Below are 7,076 nucleotides of genomic sequence, written 5' to 3'. Positions count from 1 at the left end.
ATGTGTCTAGAGTTTGCAGTGCCCAGAGGCCCTGGAATACCAATTCTCTCTCTCTCTCTCCCTCATAAATAAATAAATAAATACTTAAAAAATTAAAAAACAAAACCAGCCAATTTGATGGCACATGCCTTTTATCCCAGCATTTGGAAGGCAGAGATAGGAGGACCACTGTGAATTTGAGGCCAGCCTGAGAGTCCATAGTGAATTTCAGGTCAGCGTGAGCTAGCATGAGACCCTGCCTCAAAAAAAAAAAAAAAAAAAAAAAAAAAAAGATCTGGCCCAGCCAGGCGTGGTAGCTTCTATCTTTAATTCCAGCACTTGTAATGTTGATGTAGGATTGCTATTAGTTCAAGGCCAACCTGGACTACAGAGTGAGTTTCACATTAACCTAGAGTGAAACTCTGCCTAAAAAACAAAAGATCAGGACTTCCTCAAAAAAGGAGGTGAGGTGAGGAGATGTGGGGAGAGGGCTCCGTGGATAAAGTCCTCACCGCTCTAGCCGGAATGCCTGAGTTCAACCCCAGATCCTGTGAAAAAGCTGGAAGCCAGCCAGGTGTGCTAATACACCCCCAGCATCCAAGAGGCAGAGAGGTAGGAGGATTGCCATGAGTTTGAGGACAGCCTAGAACTACAGAATGACTTCCAGGTCAACCTGGGCTGGTGCGAGACCCTGCCTGGAAAACAAAACAAAACAAGACAAAAAGCTGGGAGCCTTCGTGGGCTTCTGCAATCTTAGCAGGCTGACACCAACTGCAAGATGGGAGGCAAACACAGGAGCTAGTGGCGAGCACAAGAAACAACAGGAGAGACTGCAGAGCCGGAAACCTTCCCTCAAATGAGGGGGACAGGCGAGGGCAGACCCAAAAGTTGTCCTCTGGCCTCCACATGCATGCTGTGACACAGTGCACCCATATTCACACAAACACACACGCACACACACGCATGCACACACACTCACCACACACACATATGCACGCACAAACACACACAAATAATATTTTGTTTTTGGTTTTTCAAGGCAGGTCTTAACCTAGCTCAGACTGACCCGGAATTCACCATGTAGACTCAGGGTGGCCTCAAACTCACGGTGATCCTCCTACCTCTGCCTCCTGAGTACCAGGATTAAAGGTGTGCTGGTACCACCATGCCTGGCAATAATATTGTTTTTAAAGGAGCAGCCTGACAGGCTGACTTGAGGTAGAGGAGGAAGGCTCAACCTTGTCCAGAGATGGATAGAGTATGAATAGAAAAGTGTTAGACCTGCTTCCCTCCCAGTGGCCTTTCAGTCCCAATCTTTAGAAGACATGCCTTGTATGTGAGCCACGTGAAGAACTTTCTGTTCCTTAAAGATCACTGGGTCTGAGGATTTGGGTGCATTATCTGCCCCTCTCTGGGCCTCCGTTTGATTGGACTATCTGAAGGTCCTTTCCTCTTCCTGAACATTGTGTCAAGGGAATAGGTTTTAAGTTTTTGGCAATTTAGCATTTGAGTGCCCCTGACATCTTGGTTTCCAAAATAGCCTGGTGGCTGCTTTAAGAGTATTCAACATGCACCTGGCTTTGACCTGAGCCTGGCTGATAGAATCTGACTCCCCCCACCTCCCCACGCCCGGTCCATAGGATTCTTTGTTGGATCACAAAGGATGGGAAGAAACAGCTGAAGTCTTTCCAATGCCTTCTGGCTGCTAAACGCCCTGCCTGCCCCCTTCCTGGACCCGTTTCAGCCTCTCAGAGGATTTCAGGGCTAGGTTAGCTCCAAGGAAAGTGCCACTCCAGGAAGACTTTGAACAAAGAAAGGCTGCTTCTTTAGTATTATCATTGCCTGCCTGCCAGCTGTTTGGCACTCTGCTGTGCCTGCCTTCATCCTCATGGGCTGAAAACTGTTCAGGAAAACATTTCCTTGCTTTTGTAAGATGTTTTGTACTTTTTGGAGTCTACATGCTGCCCTCTTCTGTGCATGCCTGCACTCTTGATATGCACAGAAACCAGGGGAAGATGGTTAAGGAGGAGAGGTAAAGGATACTATTTATCACCCCCCCTTCCTTAAAACCATTTATTTGTATTTTTAAAAATGTTTTTTATTTGCCAGGTGTGGTAGCACATGACTTTAATCCTAGTACTTGGGAGGCAGAGGTAAGAGAATCACTGAGAGTTTGAGTGAGACCCTACCTCAGAAAAAAAAGAAAAGAAAAGAAAAGAAAGCAAATAAATAAATAAAAAGATGATTTTTTTTTTTTCGAGGTAGGGTCTCACTTTAGCTCGGACTGGCCTGGAATTCACTATGTAGTCTCACGGTGGCCTTGAACTCACAGTGATCCTCCTACTTCTGCCTCCTGAGTGCTGGATTAAAGGTGTGCACCAGAGACAGACAGAGAATGGGCACACCAGGGCCTCCAGCCCCCACAAATGAAGTCCAGATGCATGTGCCATCTGGCTTTTTTTTTCCCTTTAAGGGGATAGTGGGGCACCAGCCCTTCTCCCTTTTTTTTTAATTGACATCTTCCATAATTAGAGATAATAAATCATGGTAATTCCCTCCCACCCACTTTCCCCTTCACCACTCCAATCTCCATCATATCCCCTTCCCCTCTCAATAGCATGAGCTATGTGGAACCCTGTCTTTAAAAAAGGATTATATGGGCTAGAGAGATGGCTCAGCAGTTAAATATACTTGCCTCAAAGCCTAATGACCCAGGTTCAATTCCCCAGTACCCACATAAAAGTATCTCTTTTGTTTTGATGTCATCATCTTTCCTCCTATTATGATGGCCTTGTGTGGGTAGTGTCAGGCACTATGAGGTCATGGATTGTCAGACCATTTTGTTTCTGGAAGAGTGCAATGTAATATACTATTCCTTTTGCTCTTACATTCTTTCAACTACCTCTTCCACAATGGACCCTGAGCCTTGGAAGGTGTGATAGAGATGTTTCAGTGCTGAGCACTCCTCTGTCACTTCTTCTCAGCACTATGGAACTTTCTGTGTCATCCCAAGGTCACTGCCATCTGAAAATAGAAGCTTCTCTTACCAAAAGTGAGAGTAGCAATATATGGGCATATACATTAAGAGAAATGCTGAGCAGGCAGCTTGGTGAGCATAGTATATACATTCAGCATCTGGCTTTTTTTTTTTTAAACATGGGTACTGGGGACTCAAACTCAGGTTGTTAGGCTTTGCAGGCAAGTGCCTTAACTGCTGGGCCATCTCTCCAGCTCTATTTATTTATTTTGAGAGTGTCTCCTGCAGCCTGGGCTAGCCTTGAACTTGCTTTGTAGTGGAGAGTGACCTTGAACTTCTGAGATCACAGGTGTGTCCCCAGTACCCATGTAAACCCAGATGCACAAAGGATGCCTACCTCTGGAGTTTGTTCGCAGCAACTGGCCCATTCTCATTCTCTCTCTCTCTTTCTCCTTGCAAGTGTGTATGTGTGTGTAAATGCATTTATTTATTTATTTTAGAGGTAGTGTCTCACTGTAGTCCAGGCTAACCTGGAACTCACTCTATAGCCCCAGGCTGGCATCAAACTCATGGTTATCCTTCTATCTCAGCTTCCCAAGTGCTGGGATTAAAGACGTGCTTCACCACACCAGGCAGGATGAAATGTGTCCTAGATTGGCTTCCAATTCACGATCCTCTTGCTTAGCCTCCTGAGTGCTAGGCTGGAGTTATAGCTGTGCACCACCCTGTCTGGCTATCTTAAAATAATTTCAAATTACCTCTGTGCTGTTTTTAAAACATGGAGATAGCCAGGCCCAGTGGCGCACGCCTTTAATCCTAGCATTTAGGAGGCAGGGATAGGTGGATCGCTGTTAGTTCAATTCCACCCTGGGACTACATAGTGAATTCCAGGTCAGCCTCGTCTAGAGTAAGACACTACCTCAGGGAAAAACAAAACAAACAAAAAAAAAACTGAAAAGAATTAAAACATGGAGATACTGAGATGGAGCTTGTTAGTGACCTGCCCAAGTTAGTGAGTGGGCTCTAGAAGGTTTGCAGTCATTGCTCATATTTAATTTTATAGCTCTCCTCTTAGCCGTTGCCCCACCCCACCTTGTAAAATACCCTTGACCATGACAACGGACTGCTTGAGAGAAGCAGTGTTCTCGCCACTGACAAGTTAGGGCCTGCAGGAATCATTCACACTCACCTCCTACAGAGACTTGGCTACCCCCACAGTGGTTTGGTTAACAAGAGAAGCCACAGAAGTAAACTGGGTGGAATGCAAAGGTTTTGTAACAGTTCCTCTGGTGCTGGCAAGGATAGATGCTGTTGAAAGATTCCATTTTCTTGTTCTCATTGCAGAAATAGGGGAAGGTAAGATAGGACTTTTTTTTTAAATTTTTGCTTATTTTTATTATTTATTTGAGAGCAACAGAGAGAGAGAGGGAGAGAGAGAGGGGCAGATAGATAGAGAATGGGCACACCAGGGCCTCCAACCACTGCAAAGGAACTCCAGATGCATGTGCCACCTTGTGCATCTGGCTTACGAGGGTCCTGGGGAATCAAGCCTCAAACGGGGGTCCTTAGGCTTCACAGGCAAGCACTTAACCGCTAAGCCATCTCTCCAGCCCCGTAAGATAGGATTTTGAGAACCCTCAATCTATCACTCCGCCATCCCTGCTTAAACAATGGAAAAGCAGAAGTAACAGTGCCTATACCTCCTCCCTCTCTCTCTGCTATTCTGCGGCAAATGTACTCCTTTCCTGGCCTCTCTGCTCTGGGACCACTTGCCAACTGTGCTCATGGATGGGCTCCCAGCTGGTCCTCCTGGAGCCCCGCCCCTGCTGGCCACAGCAGTCACCTAGCTCCCCAGGCAAGCAGTCAGCACTCCTTAGGACAGTTCTAACAGGGCTAGGGGAATATAGCTCCTGGTAGACTTGCTTGTCTCCTGCATGAAGTCCTGGCTTTGGTTCCCAGCACCACATAAAATCACACATGGTGGCACACACCTGTAATCCCAGCACTCAGGAGGTGGAGGCAGGATAATCAGAACAAAAGTTCAAGGTCACTGTGGGTTATACAGGGAGTTCCAGGCCAGCTTGGATTTCATAAGACCCTTGCTCAAAAACAACACAAAACAAAAGACCGTTCAAATAGCCAAATGGAGGGGAGGAAGCAGAAAGCCGTAGGCAGCTTCACTGAGTCTCGCTTGGGCTCGGTCCTTGCCTCTTCCCACGGCCCACACAGCGCAGCGTGCCCCGCTCCCAGCGTCACCCGCCTCTGCCACCACAAGCCTGCAGCCGGGAAGTCAACCTTGCCCAAGACCGAGGCAAAGCTGTGTCAGGAAGAGCGAAGCCAGGAAACCTTGAAGGGGGGCTTGGAATTTCAAATGGAGGGAATTTAGTTCAGAGAACTGCTTAGAAGCATGTTAGAAGATGCGAGAAGTTCTGTTGTCAACTCGATCTGATCAGGAATCCACGGACGTTCTTCTTGGGTGGGTCTCTGAGGTTGCTTCCAGAAGGAAGAAGTCCTTCCTCCAGAGTGGACGACCCTCCAGAGTGGACGACCCTCCCGGTGGTGGGCTTTATGTCAGGAAGCCCTGGGAGGAAACAGCCTCCTTTGTCCCGCCTGGCAGCCTAGGCTGCTGCTCTCGAGTCCTCCGCTTGCAGGAGCATCTATCCTGTGCCACTATCCGTCACCAGCACTAGACCCAAGTTCCCTCAGCTTTCCAGCATGGACTGAAGACCAGCAGCTCTCCAGGAAGCCTCCAGACCTTCGGTGCTGCATTGGGACTGCGGAGGCATCCAGTCACATGGACTAAGCAGTTTTCTGACTCTCAGGCCTGAAAACAGCTATTGTTGGACTGCCCTGCTGTAAGTTAATTCAATAAAATCCCTCTTTAATACCGATTCATTCTGTTGGTTCTGTTCCTCTAGGGAACCTTGACTAATACAGAAGACATGAAGGAGGAAAGAGGTGGGAGGTGGGGCAGACGAGAAATCAGTAGCTGTAAGAAGCTTTGACCACTCCAAGGCCTGGAGGGTCAGACAAGAGAGGGTATGGTATGACACTGAAGCCCTTTTGCTAACATGCCTACAGCACCGTTTTGTTTTGTTTGTTTGTTTTTTTAATTTACTTTCTGCTGGGCATGGTGGCACACACCTTTAATCCCAGCACTCAGGAGGCAGAGATAGGAGGATTGCTATGAGTTAGAGGCCACCCTGAGACTACATAGTGAATTCCAGGTCAACCTGGGCTACAGTGAGACCCTACCTCAAAAAATAAAATACAAACAAAGAAAATACTTTGTGAGAGAGAGGCAAACACGGAGATAATGGGTATGTCAGGGCCTTCAGCTGCTGCTAACAAACTCCAGATGCATGCACCAGCTTGCATATGGCTTACGTGGGTCCTGGGGAATCAAAACTGTGTCCTTTGGCTTTGCACGCAAGTGTCTTAAGTACAAACCCATCGCTCCAGCCCTACAGCACTATTTTTGCAATGCTGCTGCTGGCAGGGCTGCCAGAGGTCCCTGGAACCTACAGGTGCCATCCATACCACTGGCTGCCTGTGGCAGTGGCCCATCACCATCACTTCTGGGTTGCCCCTCCTACTAGCCACTGCGAGAATCTCCAGCAGGTGCAGAGGGAATCATGTCGTTGTCTCTTCTACTGCCAACTCCTTCCTATTCAGGCAGTTCCCCACCTGAACTTCCCATTGGCCAATCTGACAGAAGCAAGTGGCAAGTGGAGCCTGGGAAATGTATTTTTGGGGGGGGGTCTAGTGTGGAAAATGTGCATGGAGCTCAGAGCAAACATGCAAATGACTATCAGCACAAATGCGGTTGGAACTTTCAACTCATCTTGGCAGCATTATGAAGTGCTAGAAGGTGTTGGACTTGTTTGTGTGGGGCTCTGGGGATCAAGCCCAGTGCTTTGCACATGCTTGGCAAGTGCTCCACCGTTGAGCAATACCCTTCATGTGGATCGGGTATTAATTGACTGTATCATTTCTCCATTTTACTTTTTCTTCTTTTTGTAATATGGTCTTGCTATGTAGTACAGACTGGCCTAGAACATTCTCCAGTGCTGAGATTACGAGCATGAGCCACCATCATCAGCCACTTCTCCCTTTCTAA

The sequence above is a fragment of the Jaculus jaculus genome, chromosome 5 (assembly GCF_020740685.1).
Source record: "Jaculus jaculus isolate mJacJac1 chromosome 5, mJacJac1.mat.Y.cur, whole genome shotgun sequence".
Taxonomy (NCBI): domain Eukaryota; kingdom Metazoa; phylum Chordata; class Mammalia; order Rodentia; family Dipodidae; genus Jaculus; species Jaculus jaculus.
The sequence above is the reverse complement of the archived record's forward strand: the minus strand, read 5'-3'. Positions refer to the sequence as shown.